Source organism: Canis aureus, chromosome X (genome assembly GCF_053574225.1).
Source record: "Canis aureus isolate CA01 chromosome X, VMU_Caureus_v.1.0, whole genome shotgun sequence".
NCBI lineage: Eukaryota > Metazoa > Chordata > Mammalia > Carnivora > Canidae > Canis > Canis aureus.
Genome location: NC_135649.1, coordinates 19,596,827 through 19,612,074, shown reverse-complemented (window position 1 = coordinate 19,612,074; position 15,248 = coordinate 19,596,827). Strand labels below are relative to the sequence as shown.

At 46.2% G+C, this 15,248-nt stretch overlaps 1 long non-coding RNA gene across 2 annotated transcripts; it reads right to left on the bottom strand.

Moving 5' to 3' along the window:
* Positions 1-691: 691 nt before the first annotated feature.
* On the bottom strand, positions 692-13,857 carry LOC144308064 (uncharacterized). Of its 2 annotated transcripts, none has more exons than XR_013374698.1 (3): positions 13,730-13,857; positions 5,143-5,367; positions 692-844 (listed from the first exon to the last, which is right to left on the bottom strand). It is a non-coding gene; the product is annotated as an uncharacterized LOC144308064 (long non-coding RNA). The 2 variants fall into 2 exon arrangements; XR_013374699.1 differs by having other exon boundaries at positions 5,143-5,352; positions 13,730-13,845.
* Positions 13,858-15,248: the final 1,391 nt, after the last annotated feature.

Genomic DNA, 15,248 nt, shown 5'->3' with positions numbered 1-15,248 from the left:
CATGAATGTATAAATAAATAAAATATTTAAAATAAATAAATAAATAAAATATTTTTAAAAAATTTTTTTAAAAGAAGAAAAATTTGTTTTCAGAAGTCAGATTTCTAATTTTATTTTTTTTCCCAAAGATTCCATCTATTTACTCATGAGAGACAGAGAGAGAGAGAGAGAGAGAGAGAGGCAGAGACATAGGCAGAGGGAGGAGATGCAGGCTCCATGCAGGAAGCCCGTTGCGGGACTTGATCCCAAGACTCTGGGATCACTCTCTAAGCCAAAGGCAGCTGCTCAACTGCTGAGCCACCCAGGCATCCCAGATTTCTTATTTTAAATAATCAAATCTAATTTCTATGATTCCTAACTTTATTTCCTTTAAAGTATGGATTCATATGAGTTTGTCTACCTTTAATACATGTATACAAATAATAGGATTTTGAAAATTTGGTTTTAGTCAATATTTCAGGTATTATAAAATAATTCAATGTTGTACAACCACCACCAAAAAAATTTCATCACCACAAAAAGAAATTCTTTACCCATTTAGCAATAACTCCCCATTTACCCCTCCCACCAGTCCCTCCCATCCTCTAACCTACTTCCAGTATCTGTAAATTTGTCTACAAATGGAATCATACAATATTGGTTCCTGTGTGGCTCCTTTCACTTAACACAGTACCTTTGAGGTTCATTATCCATGCTGCAGCATTCATGTAGCATACATCAATACTTTGTTCCTTTTTATGGCTGAATAATATTCCATCATACTGATACACACATTTTATTTATCCATTTATTGCTTGGTAGATATTTGTGTTGTTTCCATTTTTTGCATGCCCAGGACTGTATCCTAAAGAAATAGCCAAGGAGATGCATAAATCATTAGTTTAAGGATATTCATTGTGTATATATCTATATTACAATTTGTTAATCCATTCATCCTCTGATGGACATTCAGGTTTTTCCCACCTATTAGCTATTGTGAATAATACTGCTATGAATATGCCTGCACATGTATGGGAGCACCAGTTTCTGATTCTTCTGGGTATTGACATACTATTTTTTTAAGATTTATTTAAATAAATAATCTATAATTAATTTCTGGGTGGCTCAGTGGTTGAGGGTCTGCCTTCTGCTCAGGGCGTGATCCTGGAGTCCCAAGATCGAGTCCCATATCAGGCTTCCTGCATGAAGCCTGCTTCTCCCTCTGCCTCTGTCTCTGCCTCTCTCTCTCTCTGTCTCTCATGAATAAGTAGATAAAATCTTTTTAAGAAAAAGGAATTTACAATTTTATTTTTTAAAACAATTTTTATTAGGTAAACTCTATCCCCCTACATGGGACTTGAACTCATGACCCCGGGATCAAGAGTTGTATGCTCTACTGACTGAGCCAGCCAGGTACCCTGGAACTTCCAATTTTAGTGGGCAGACATGTTCCCCAAGAGACAATTGATGGCCTGCAACAGCACATGTCAAACACCAATGATTAGTCTCACAGGTGTTTGGAGAACGTTTTCCTTTGACCCTACTTTCTCCATTCAACACACGGAAGCCTTTTCAATGATGTTCCGATTTCTTGCTGGCAACAGCTGCTGCCACTGCCAGTACTTTAGACGTCCTGAGTTCTGCTTAGTTGGGACATTAGGCACAGGGACCAAGGGCAGCAGTGAAAGCAGCGATGTCATAAAGGTGGAAGCACTGAACTGTCAGCAGTGTCCAAAGCTGGCTGCACAAAGCTAGAAGTTTTTTTTTGTTTTGGATTGTTTCACACATTTTATTTTATTTTATTTTAATTTTTATTTATTTATGATAGTCACACACAGAGAGAGAGAGAGGCAGAGACACAGGCAGAGGGAGAAGCAGGCTCTATGCACCGGGAGCCCGACGTGGGACTCGATCCCGGGTCTCCAGGATCGCGCCCTGGGCCAAAGGCAGGCGCCAAACCGCTGCGCCACCCAGGGATCCCTTTTTTTAATATATTTATTTTTATTGGTGTTCAATTTGCCAATATATAGAATAACACCCAGTGCTCATCCCATCAAAGCTAGAAGTTTAATAGGGAATGAGGAGGGACGCCTGGGTGGCTCAGTGGTTTAGAGCCTGCCTTCAGCCCAGGGCGTGATTCTGGAGTCCTGGGATCAAGTCCCACATCAGGCTCCCCGCATGGAGCTTGCTTCTCCCTCTGCCTGTGTCTCTGTCTCTCTGTCTCTCTCTCTCTCTGTCTCTCATGAATAAATAAATAAATCTTAAAAAAATAATAATAGGGAATGAGGAGCAGCTGGCCAAGCCACCCCCTCCCCCCACCCCGACCTGGGGCAGGGCTGCGTCCCTGAGCAGGAGGAAAAGCGGTAAAAACTCCAACCCTACCCCCCCAACACCCGTGAAGAAACACTGCTTCACCACCTGCCTTGCAGCCTTTCGGCTCCTTCTGTGAAGAAACACAGCTACAAACCGCACCACACCCTCTCCATTCACTGCCACATCCCTTCTTTGAATTCCATTTTAAATGTTACTTGACAATTGGGTAAAATCATGTTTCAAAGAATGCACTGGACAACATGCAGCAGGGACCCATTAAAATACTGCTTTGGTATATACAAAAATATCCTCATTTTCACAGATTTAAATACTTCTCAGCTCTCTGCAAAGGACTGCATGACAGATGGTTTCAAAGCGAGTCACATTTACAAACAGCAGACAAAAATATTATTTAGCAGATTCTCTAAGAGTTCTTCTGAGCTGTTCAGAACCAATCTTTTCCCAAGGGCTCTTTTATTCCTAATTTGTGGAGGCCAACAGAAAGGTCTCTCAACTTCCTAGCAACCTCTGCGGGTGGCGTTTCTTGAGTTTGTAGAATATGAGAACCGAAAGCAGTTCTAGAGCTATGAATGTCATTTTAGAAAATACAACCTCGGCCTGAAAAATATGAATCATTAGCCCATCACAAGCCCCAAGCCACAAATGGGGGAGTCGGAAGGGGAGAGGGGGTGGGGGAGAGAAAGGACGAAAGAGGAGCTGATGGAGGAATTGTCACAGGAGTTATGGACAGGAATCACGTACTCAGCCAATTTAGTAAATTATGCTTCCTCGATTAAGGTCATCAAAACAATGACCGCCTCCTGGACAACTCTGCTTTTAAAGTTTTGGAAAAGATCACGTGTCGAGCACATATCATGAAAAGGGAACAAGCCACAGACCTGGTCTGTAATCCAGGAGCATCCACTGTGGGCAGGGACCTGGACATTACCGCCTGAGGCAGGCAGTGCCTGTTAGCTCCAGATAGCCCGTGGTCCTCACCATCAGTGGAGGGGTGAGGTCACTGGGCCCTCTCAGGGTGGGGCCAGGCAATGGGAGATAGCCACAGCAAAGATCTCAAAGGGATAGGAGGTTTGTTAGATAAGCAGAATGCCTTAAACAAAGGTCTCAAGGATGAGAACTTAGAGACAGGCAGAGGGAGGAGAGTGCCTGATGGCCAGCTTGGGGGAAAGAGTGGAAACAGAGGTAAGGAAGGACAAGTGAGCCAAACCTATGGGGCTGGAGGCACACAGCCCTGTCTGGCTGGATGGAGAGAATGTTCGGGAATGTTGTGTGACCCATCGGCGTATGCTCTCTTACTGTACCCATGAAGACTATCTTTTTTCTCTTCCTGCTAGCCTCACCCTCAAAACCAACAGTATTTACACTGTCTCTAACATGCATTGACAAGGAAAGGAAAAAGCTGGAGCAGAGCAACAGTATATCTAGCCTGGGTTCTGATGAATAGCACAGTTGTGGATTGTCTGAGTGAAGCCATCCTGCAAGAAGTTAGTGCATTTCATCTTTTACAGTGAAATTTTCCTGTTTATTCCTCCCACTCATGTTCTAGAATTTTATTTATAACACTTTTTGGCCTGCTCTTTAAAGTGTGTGTGCGTGCCTCTGGGTGTGAGAGACTGACTGAGCAGCTCAAGTACTCTTATTGGGCTCTGAGCTTCTGGAAAGCAGGCCTCACATACATTCCAAGTATGATAATTATGATCCGTTATGCAGGAGGAGGAGCAAGGTAGACGGTGCCCCTCTGTTCTGGCTGCACCATCTTGCAGAACCGCCTCCAGGCTAATATCCACACAGCCTCGCCTCCCCTTTGGTCCCAGCAAGGCAGCCTGCCTGAAGCTGGACAGACACAACTGGGGTTTGTCCTTTGCTATCCCATGGTCTGGCTTAACTCATTCATTGCTAGAGGGCAATACGATGTACCGGAAAGAACTGTAGATTTGGAATTGGGTAAATTTGTGTTTGGATCTTCTCTCTGCCACTTGGTTCATATGTGATATTGGGAAAATTATTTCATTTTTCCAGGCTCATTTCCTAATCTGGAAAACGGTATCTTCCTCAAAGGATCGTTGTGAAGATTAAAAGTATCTTTTTTTAAAAAAAAGATTTATTGGGACTCCTGGGTGGCTCAGCGGTTGAGCATCTGCCTTTGGCTCAGGGCTTGATCCTGGAGTCCTAGGATCGAGTCCCGCATCAGGCTCCCTGCATGGAGCCTGTTTCTCTCTCTGCCTGTGTCTCTGCCTCTCTCTTTCTGTGTCTCTCATGAATAAATAAATAAAATCTTAAAAAAATAAAAAATAAATAAAAGATTTATTTATTTATTTGAGAAAGCGAGCACAAGTGGAAGGGGCGGAGGCAGAGGGAGAGAAACTCAGGCAGCGGGTGGGGAGTGGGGGGATCCCTCAATCTCAGGACCCAGAGATCATGACCTGAGCCAAAACCAAGATTAAGACATCTAACCGACTGCACCACTCAGATGCCCCAAGATTAAAAGTATTTTGAACACAAAATACACATGACAAATATTAGCTCCTTTCAATTTGGGGGGATTTATTTATTTATTTTTTAAAGTAACCTCCACCCCCAATTTTCCCCGAGGTCAAGAGTCCCATGCTCCACTGACTGAGCCAGCCAGGCACCGCAGTTCCCTTCCTTTTTGATCTTGATGTGCCATACCAACTTTCAAAAATCCATTTCAAAACATGCGAAGGATTGATCTTAATTTCTCCATTGCTTTAAATACTGCTTTCCCCAACGATACCACTGCCTAACATTTTTGCCAGTATTTTGTTTTAGGGAGATGTGGTTGTGATGATTTATATAGCAGGATCTCACCTGTCCATTCAGAACTTTTTATTCCTTCGGAGGTGTTTTGTTTTGTTTTGTTTTGTTTTGTTTTGTTTTGTTTTTCCTCTGTGTCCTCTTCAGATTTGTCTCTCACCATCCTGCAGAAGCCCAGGCTGGATCCAGGCCTCTGGGTAAGTTTTTATCACTGCAAAGCGCTGACGTGGATGAATGCTCTCTTGTTTCTGCAGACTGATGCTTCTATAGAACAAAAGACTGATAGTGCGAAATCACATGTAAAAGTGACCAGCATAGACTGAGGCTGCAGTAACAAGCAGCTGCTATTATGATTATTACTACTTCTATTATTATTATAAAGCAGGAAATGATAGGGGAAGACCCTCAAGAGGAAAGCTTTATCATTCCTCTCCTGGCCAGAATGCTGAGTGCCAAATGGGTGCACCTCAAAGGCCTATTCAATCATCTCAGCAAGATATTGAAATACTGCCACCTAAAGTCAATGAAGTCCCCATAAGTTGTCAACTTGATCCTTGAGCCGGGGACCAGAGAGAAAGAGGAGGCTGGCCAGCCTAAAGTTCCTTTTAAAGACGCCAAACAAAAGGTTAATAAGGAAGTGGAGAGGCCCTTCCTGGAGGGACACAAAGGCAGGACCCTCCCCTCAAGAAACTTAGACTCTCCCCTTGGCTCACTCCTCTCCCTATTATACCCACTTGTATGTTGCTTTGTAAGTGCCCTTAAATCTTTTCTCAAGAGAGTCACTTGGAGATCACTAATTAGGCCTGTAAACCCGTCGGGGACAAGGGCCCCTGGCTTTTACTTCTTTTGTTCCCTGTCGCTCTCACAGCCGCCAGAACAGTACTCAACACAGGCCGGAGCCTCCATAGAAGTTGCTGTCTGACCTTGGGGACTTGGTCAACAGGCTAGATAGAAGCCTCAGCTTAAATTGTGTTAAGTGGCATTCACTGGTGACAGTGGCTGGCTGGCTGGCTGGCTGGCTCAGACAGAGCAAAATGAACCACAAAGTGCAAGCATGCCAAGGGCAGTTCAGTGGAGAAAGCCAGGCTGTGAGCAGATGGGGGTGGGGGAGGCGGCCGGAGGGGGGGTGGAATCAGTCATCTCCTACAGTAGATTGGAGATAATTACCTCTCCAACACGTGCCCAGATTACCTTCCGTGGCATTGAGTCTTTGACAGCAAAATGCCTGTTAAAAGTGATAGAAGCCAAAGGGAGGGGGAAGGAGGAGGTGGGGGTGGGATGTGTGCACGAGTGTGTGGATACTTTAAAAACCTGACCTTTTAAGATGTGTTTGATACCGGAACCATCTGATACCTTCTGCGTGCTCCTACCACCACCACAGTAAAGGCACTCGCTCTATGGGGCTTTGTGTGACATCTGCTTCTGATGGCTAAGGATTCATCGGCTGCATTAGCCAAAGCACAGCATCCTGGCTGACAACTGAAATTCAGGGCAGCCTTTTTGTCTTGAGGCAGAGGAGAGATCACCTGGAGTCAGGAAGGATTCCCGGTAGAACCATATTATGTGATTTAGGGGCTGCCCCGTCCTCTTGGGGGCTGGGGAACAGCTCTCCTAAGGCCTGTGGGGGGAAGACAACAGATTGAATTCTCGTGGTTCCTGAAGGAGGGACTGGGAACAGAGGGTAGATGTTACAAGGAGGCAGATTTCCACTCTATATAAGGAAGAGCTTTCTAACCCACCAGAGCTGTTAAAATCTAAATGGGTTGTCTGCTAAGGTAATGAGTTCTCCATGTGGGTGAGTGTTTAAGTTTCTGATTTTGTCTCCCTAACCACATATCCTGCCTCTTTGCCCAAATTTGCAAAACCAAAGCCCTAACCGCCCATGATTTAAAGTGACTAACCATGAGACCCTGGCATCCTCACCTCTGTGGCTGTTGGGTCTGCTGCCAGTTGGGGCTCAGAGGATGGGGATTTCTTCCCTCAGAAATTGAAGTTGAGTCTCCTAAGCCTGTGTCCTGGAGGAGGCGTGGCTCAGACCCAGTGCTCCTGGGGTGAGTTAGGATGATCTTGCTCTGACCCTGGGGGAGTTGGGCACTCCAGGTGTTGGGCCTTCCTTCTGTTGTTGTACTTTCCAAGTGCCAGGCAGGCCCTCCAGGGCTGAGCCAGCCCAGCCAGGCACAGCTGGTGTATCCCACCTGTTCGGCCCCTCTCGGAGGCAAGTCCATTCTTCTGCCCCAAGGAAGAGCTGCCACCAAGCAAGCTTGGCAAGTAAATACAAGACATTTATAAACTCCAAACCATTTTTCACTGGCTTGCCAGTCCCCTAGAGGTACTCTAAGAGTAAAGGACATGAAATTAGCATTCTTGACCTTTGACCCTACACAAATCATCACTCCCTGAAAGAGTGGCTATTCACAAAGCCAAATTCAGCCATTTGAGCCAGATACACTCAATATCTGGAGATGTGTGCTTTGAGAGGCAGATTTGGAGCTATATCTTGAGTGCCATCTAAGTTTTCAGTGTATTCGGCCCTTAAGTGAATATTTATATTAAAGAAAACTTTCGAGACTGTTGAGTGCTACTTGCAATAATACTTTACACTTGGGAGAGGGAATCCATAACCATTTACAATTTACAAAGAATTTTCAAGAACCTGGACTTGTTTTTCTTAAAGATTTTATTTATTTATTTATTTGAGAGAGAGCAAGAGTGAGAGAGCACAGACAAGGGGAGCAGCAGAGGGAGAAGGAGAAGGAGACTCCCCTCTGAGCAGGGAGCCTGATGCGAGGCTGGATGCGAGGCTGGATGCGGGCTCCATCCCAGGACCCTGAGATCAGGAGCTGAGCCAAAGGCAGACACTTAACCAGCGGAGCCACCCGGACGCCCCTCTAGGTGCTACTTTCATCATCCCGACAGCCCGCTGAGATTGATGTTAACATCCCTGTTACATGGATGGAGGAAGAAACAGGCCCTGAGAGGTGCAGGCACCTGCCTGAGGTCACACAGCCGCTTTCCGGATACTCATGTGCACTTCACTTCAGCACTCCTGCTGCCCCAGCACTACCCACCAGGGAAGATGGAGGAGACAGATGACAGGAGATGCTTTCCCTTCTGGACTGTCTGCGGTTTCCACGCACCATGCTGAGCCAAGGACAGTCTGGAGCTGCTCTGCTCTGCTACCTGTTGTTCTCTTCCCATGTTGACCTCTCCACCCCGCCAGGGACCCCAGGAACACACAGTCTATAGTGTGCCTGGCTTCCCCTCCCCCTTCCCCATCAGGGACTAGCTGGAGCTCTTATCTGAGAATTCAACCCTCCCCGGAAGCAGGAATCTCTGTGCTAATGTGTTAATCCTCCTATTCAAAAGGTCGCTACTTCCCTACTGTGGGGACCAGCAGCGGTCTATAACCCGCCCCACACAGTATTTCTGTCCTGGGGTGAGCCTTGTTCCAGCCTAATTATAGCACAAAGGGGAGTTTAGACCCACTCATGCACTTGTTTAAATTTACTGGGAGCAAACAGGGCTTGGGGATTTGGAATGTGGCAATAGGGTCCAGACTTGCAAGTTACTGGAGGCCACGAGATGGCCAGGGCTCTTAGGGAAACTAGGAGGACATGGGAGGGTCGTGCCTGTGTGGCCTAGCCTGAAAGATCCCCTTAAGGGGCAGAGAGCGTGGGCAAATTACCCTACCCCTTCACTGAGGCCAGGACTGGTGTGCCATGGGAGCCTTTAAAAAAGTTGCCTCCATTGTGGGAACCTTTCTTTCCTGTGTGGGAAAGAACCAGGCTCAGGTTTCAACCAGGCCATTCTGAGAAGGCCCCGGAAAGAAGGGAATGGTGGGAACAGGCCACCAGGCCTTTCGTGTTGATGGGAGGCACCTAGGAGAGGCAATGGTGACCTCCTTCACTACCTGGCTGGGGCTTCCAAGCAACAAAGGCCAGGTGTAGTTACGGGTACTTGCTCCTACTTTGCTGAACAAATGAACCAGAGGAGAGTATCTGGGAGAGAAGTATGTGACATTCTGCTCTCTCCTGCCTCTTCTCAGCAGTGGTGGTGGAGGAGGAGGAGGGGGAGGGGGAAGGAGGAGGCAGTAGCACCAGTCACTGGACCTGGAAAGCTTCTGATAGGATCAGTGATGGAGGGGAAGGAGCACTGGACTGGGAGTCATAAGGCAGGAATGCCATTTCTTTCAGCCCCTGGCCCTCTGCTGGGGAACTTCACAGCTCTGGTATTCCAGAACTTACCTCTTGAAGAGAGTTTTTAGAGCTTAAAAAACAGGACAGGGTGTGAAACTAGAACACATAGAGGACTTCCCCTTGGTGAGTCAAAACTGGGATGCCATGGTGGTTGGGCATGCCATGGTGAGCAGCCTCACCCTCACTGAGGCACTTGTGTCAGGCCACAGATAACCAGCCCTGGCTGCTCCTGAGAGTCTCTGGAGACCACTGAAGAACACAAGTCTATTGTTGCCCTGTAAGGAGCTTCTGACCAACAGGAGGGCCCAGGGGTGGCTGGCTGGCTCAGTTGGTAGAGTGTTGGACTCTTGATCTTGGGGTTGTGGGTTTGAGCCTCATGTTGGGTGTAGAGATTACTTAAAAAAATGGGGGACCCAGACCCTAATGAGCAAGCTGGGCAGAGTGGGAAAAAAATGCACCCAAATGCAGCAGTGGTTGTAACGATCTTGAGATTGGGGACAATGAAGTTTTCCATTTTCCTTTATTTTTCCAAATTTTTTTACAAAAGTACCTATATCAATTTTTCTAAAAATTGCTTTGCTCAAGGAAAGCTTGCCAGAGGCCATGATCTATGTGGCAATGTTACCGGGGCCTTTACCTCGGAATTGTATTGTCCAATATGCTAACCGTTAGCCACATATAGTTAGTTAAATGTAAATTAATTGAAGTCAAGAAAAATTTAAATTTCAGCTCGTCCATTGCACTAGCCACATTGCAAGTGCTTACTTAGCAGCCACATGTGCTAGTGGCTACCATACTGGATAGTACAAATATAAAATATTTCCAGCGTCTCAGAAAGTTCTACTGGGTAGTACTGCTTTGTAACATCTATGGAAATCGGTTTGAAAGTCAAGGTAATATCAAATGTGTGCTAACAACACAATGGCCTTACTACGGAGACCAAAGATCTTTATTTTTTTTAAAGATTTTATTTATTTATTCATGAGAGACCCAGAAAGAAAGGCAGAGACACAGGCAGAGGGAGGAGAAGCAGGCGCCATGCAAGGACCCCGATGTGGGACTCGATCCTGGGAATCCGGGATTATGCCCTAAACCAAAGGCAGACATTCAACCACTGAGCCACCAAGACATCCCGAGACCAAATACCTCTATTTTTTTCCCCAAATACCTTTAAAGCATCTATTTAAAGGCATCTTGCTGGCTCAGGCAGTGGAGCATGTGTCTCTTGATCTTGGGGGTGGGGAGTTCAAGCCCCACGTTGGATGTGGAGATTACTTAAAAATAAAATCTTAAAATAAATAAATAAATAAATAAATAAATAAATAAATAAATAAATAAAATCTTTAAAAAAAAGCACCTACTTGGAATCTTTTGCTTATAGTAATGGATTGCTCCATTTTATTTTCTTGTATATATTCAAAAAGGTGAACTCAATCTCTTTGGGCAACACTTTGTTAGTTGTTACTGTTATTGCATGAATAAAAGTCATAGAACTGTCATTCCTGAAAGCAGGCTCTCACTGCTTTTAAGATAGTAGCTGGCCTTGGCACATCCTTCTGGATCCCAGCTTTTGCTCTCATTCTAGAAGATAAGCAGTCCATTCCAGAGGCCACTATTTTGCGGGATGGGTGAGATCTCCTGAGAGATCTTGTAATGCCTGATAGGATTACAAAGCTAATTGTCGCCCCTACACCTTGCTCACAGAAAACTAGACCTTATTGTAGCAGTGGAAGCAGGAGGCAGAGTGGAGGTGGGATGAAGGGGTGGGACATGGGAAGAAATCCAGGCAACGGTGACATTTGACTATTATCCTGGTGTTTCTACAAAATAAAAAAGAAATCCTCCTTCTATGGAGATTGGGAGCCCCCAGGTATCCTAGTCTTTCCCTCTGAGCCCTCTTCCAAGAGAAAACACCCTTATTGGATGGACTCTTGCTGTTGTCTCACCCATTAAAAACTCCCCGGGGTAGCTTAAATGTCATTAGCTGGGCTAGACTACTCTGGCCAGGCACCATGCCAGGCACCAGGGACTCAGGAATGACTAAAACTCAGTCCTTGACCTCAAGGAAATCATGCTTGAGCAGGAGACACAGACTTCTAAGCAGTGTATTTCAATCCAGTATGCTAGGGGAGCAAAGATTGGAAACATAAGGCTCCAGCACAGGGCAGAGGTGGATAGGAGTGGGGGGACACCTGACTGATGGGGGTCGGCATAGCAGGCCAGAGAGGACCCTATGTGGAGTTTGGACTTGATTTTTATAACAATGGGAGCCTCCTAGACGGCATACTGGCAAGAATGGACTAGAGGGGAGTAAGTCTGGGCAGAAAAAACCAGTGGAGTGTCAGGATCTGCTTCTACTCCCAAGACACTTACTGGAATCACTCACTCAAGGTCACTCAGGTTCCAACCCAGTTCTATCTGTCTCTACAGCACATTCCATTGTCTCTGAACATGTACCCCAGGAAATAGCCTAGGAATTAGCCAATAGACTAATTTCCACTTATTTAACTGGTTTATACAAATAACACAAGGTGCAAGGTACAGAAATATACGGAAGAATAAAGCATGGCCACTATCCTTAACTCTCCTGCTCTTTAAATAACACAGAGGGGCACTTGGGTGGCTCAGCTGGTTGAGCATCTGACTCTTGATTTCAGTGGGATCATGATCTCAGAGTTCAGGGTTGTGAGATCAAGCCCAGCATTGGGCATGGAGCCTGCTTAAGATTCTCTCTCCCCTTCTGCCCCTCCTCACTCTGTGCTCGTGCTCTCTCTCTCAAGAAAGAAAGAAAGAAAGAAAGAAAGAAAGAAAGAAAGAAAACCCAGTATTTAAATAATCTAGAAATGTATCAGAGGGTTTGATCATAACTTAAACAGCAGTGAATGTGGCACTACTCTAAGACATCTAAACATATTTAGAATTATAAGGACTTCTAACAATAACTTTGGTAATACAAACACCGATGTTTAGATCTTCTGATTTGCCCAGAGAAGTGAGCATATAACCAGAAATCCGTTAGCCAGTCCCTTCTATGGCCTTGGGCATATTCCTTCCTCTGAAAAATGAGGACAGATCTAACAGTGCTTCTACATTTGACAAGGCTATGCTAGAAAGTTTACTATCGAGTCCCATTAACTATTGCCATATACACTCATATATATGCAAGACATTCCGCCTTTATATTTTTTTTTCTTAAAAAAAAAAAACCCTCCCCTTACTCTATTTCTCAGGAGGATTTGGTTCTCTTTCCCCCTATGATTTCCAGAACATTTCAAAACTCTTCAAATGAAAATATGCGAGTCATGACTTGTGGGTAGCAAGTTAGGACTTGTGGGGACAGTTAGGGGGAGGGCAAACTGTGAGATCTGCCAGCAATTGTTTTCTCTCTTGATTCGAACGAAGGAAAAGATCATGTTATTTATACAGCATAAGGTTCCAGATTTTCAGGAATGAAATCTGAGCCCAGCATGTCAACATATTGGTCTGGTCTGTCTTGGAATCTACAGTAGATGGATTTCTTTGTGCTGGGAAACATTAGGAAGGTCAATATTCTTTTCTGATTTTTTTCTTTTAAGGAAAGAGTTCATTCTCACACTCTAAAGTGGTGGTATTAGATATCATCCAGATAATACGCTCAATGGTGGTGCCGACTTCAGTTTCAAATATAAAGCCTCAGGGCAAACAGCTTTTATGTATTCAGTTACATGTTCTTTACTTTACAGATAATGTTTTTCCACAAATACTCCCAGCCTGGGAGGAGATACAGAAGTGAACAATCCCATGAAATAAAAATAATAGTGACGTTAATAACAGTGAGTTCCAAATCGCAAAGAAGCCAGGAGGCACCCGGACCGGGGTTTCCCAACCAGGGGAACCTGAGAGAAGCAGGTTGGGCAGAGGCCGCGGGCGGGGGCCGTGGTGGGAAGAGCGGCTGGGCCCGGGACCACGGGATGGGGCTTGGAGCTCCGGCCTCTGTCTGATCAGCTCTGCAGCAAGGCGGAATCCTCACCCTTAGCCTCGATGGCTTTCAGTTTTCTCATCCGCAAAAGAGGGGGGTTGGCCTGGATCTAGAAGAAAGGACCCAGGAGCCCAGGACAGCCCGAGGCCTGCCCCCTGGCTCTGCCCCCTGGCTCTGCCCCCGGCCAGAGTGTAACCCTGGACAGTTAAGTCTCTGGGCCGCGTTCCCCTCCCCCCACCTGTAAAATCAAGGACAATAAGACTTTCCAGATTGAGGTTCACTGAGGATGAAAGGGATCGTGTTTTTACAGCGTCTGGCACATAGTAGGCGGCACTCGCAAGGGACACCCGAGCTCCTCTCCCGCTCCCTCTGGAAGTCCCTTCCAGGGCCCAAACACCCTGGCCCCAATCCAGATCTTTTGTCTCCCCACTCCAGTCCGTGCCTTCGCAAAGGCCCTCATTCCCCATCTCGGCAGGGGCACACACACCTGAATTGCTTCTTTCAGTTTTCCAAACGGCCACTAAAACTTGCTCCTCGCGAAGTATTTGCCCCCCTTGGGCAGCTCCCGAAGCGCCGCCGCACTTTCTGGCTTCCCGGACTCCGCTTCCACTTCCCTCCTCCCCCGTTCCCTTCTCCCTCCCCGCCCCCTCCCCCGGCGGCGGCGGGCGACCCCGACAGCCCCGGCACGGAGCGTGGCCTCCCACTTCCGCCCCTCCAGGTGTTTCGGGGTAGGCCGGCGATTTAGGGAGCGTTTCCCACGTAGGAAGGACTCAGACCCGGCCCATCTTCCGGGAGCTGGCCTTGGGATTAGCAGATCCCAAAATAGGGTCCCCTGGGGGGTTGGTTTGTTGGCGGTTTGACTGACGTGGCCCCGGGGGAGAGGGCTGCTGCCTGGTGGTCCTTCTTTGGGAAGGGAGCTCCTGGTCCGGAATTCCTGAATTCCAGGGAGGCTTCAGATACATGTTTATAAAAGTAACATATAATTTACATATATTTATAACAGTATTATAACCACATTAGAAGACCTTTGAAAAGCACAGCAAAAGAAAAACCCCTCCCCATTTATAATTACAACTCCCAAACGCAGAAGCCCGGAGGATTTTGCTGTGTGCTCCTTCGGTTGGGTTCTTTGAATCCTTTCCCAAAGCTTTTGTTTTGTTAGTTCTACATTCTCTCTCTCTCTCTCTCAATCTCTCTCTCTCTCTCTCTCTCTCACACACACACACACTCACACACTTTTTGTACCTTGTTTTTCACACTGTAAACTTTTCTAGGTAGAGCCTTCATAATCATTATTTTAGTAATTGCAAACTACACCTAGGGGATTCAATAGGACGGATTTTACGGATTTTCTTGTTGGCCCTTTGGGTGGTCTCCAGTGTTCTTCTGTTGTAGGCAACACTACCATGAATGTGTATTAGCTTGACACCTTTCCACCCAAATTTCTTACCATTTCCTTAAAGTCACCTCGAAATTGAAACAGGTCAATGAGCATGAACTTGTTCGTGGTTCCATCACTCTTGCCCGGATGCTTTGCAAAGGATTGAACCAATATCCACTCTGACCTTACTGCAGGTGAGCATCCTCTCATCCCATGGGTCCCAGTGCACTCTATCATCTATTACTGGTTTTGTCTGTTTTTTAAGCAAGCCTTTTGAAGTGAGTGGGATTTGAATGAAGAAAGATGGCTTAGTGAATAAAGCCTGGGAGGTTGTCCCATCAGGATTTTCAGAGAGCCGGGGTGAGTGGAAGAAATGGATGACAGTGCTTGGTGGGGAGGAAGGGAAGGGGTAGTGAGGGATGAGTTTAGGGGGGAAAAAGAACAGTGCCACTCCCCCTCCAAGTTGCTGGTGCGAGCAAGATGGATTCAGAAGCAGCACTTTGGACCAGTTAAAAGCAACAGAGCCTGGGCTCCAGGCACAAAATCAGCAGCAAAGATTTGGTGAAGAGATGAAAGAGAAGTGAACTTTGGATTATAGGAACGACACAGTCTATCAGGTACAATA